Source organism: Sardina pilchardus, chromosome 24, assembly GCF_963854185.1.
Source record: "Sardina pilchardus chromosome 24, fSarPil1.1, whole genome shotgun sequence".
NCBI lineage: Eukaryota > Metazoa > Chordata > Actinopteri > Clupeiformes > Clupeidae > Sardina > Sardina pilchardus.
Window position 1 is genome coordinate 20,344,724 of NC_085017.1, and position 679 is coordinate 20,345,402.

Genomic DNA, 679 nt, shown 5'->3' on the forward strand with positions numbered 1-679 from the left:
AGCTCGGGGTTTTCGGTTGACAGAGGCTAAATCTAATTAATGACAAATGGACAGACTGCAAAACCTTCCCAGTGTGTGTGTGTGTGGGGGGGGGGGGGGGTGTGGGTGGATGGGGGGATGGGTGTTGTGTACTGTACATTGGATGATAAGGTAGTGAGTGTGTGGGTGTGGGGTGGTGTTAGTAGGGGTTTTAGCATGGAGGTCAAATAGTGTTGATGAGGTGTGTGTGTGTGTGTGTGTGTGAGGTGTGAGTGTGTGTGTGTGTGTGTGTGTGTGTTGGGGAGAGGGGAATCTAGAAGGGAATGTTTTGGCATCAACCTCCTCGTTCTCTGTCTCCCTCTCTCTTAATCTCACTGGGATCTTTGAGAGATTCTCTCTTCCTTACCCCCCCCCCTTTGCTTTATCGCTCTGAGATGCATATCTCCTGCCCTCAAATTTAGACTCGGGTCTTTCTCTCTCTGCACATCCTTCTCTCTCTCTAACTCTCCTTCTCAGCCCTATATCCTTAATTGCCTCCATCCCTTTTTTCTCTTCTTCCTTTTTGAATGCCGTCCCCCCTCTCTCTATCCCTCCATCCCTTTTCATTCGGCTCTCTGTGTCTCCCTTCTTCTCTAAACGTAGGGTTTTCATTCAGTGCACAGAGTGCAGATTTGGACGTGTGAAATTCCCCCTGCAATGG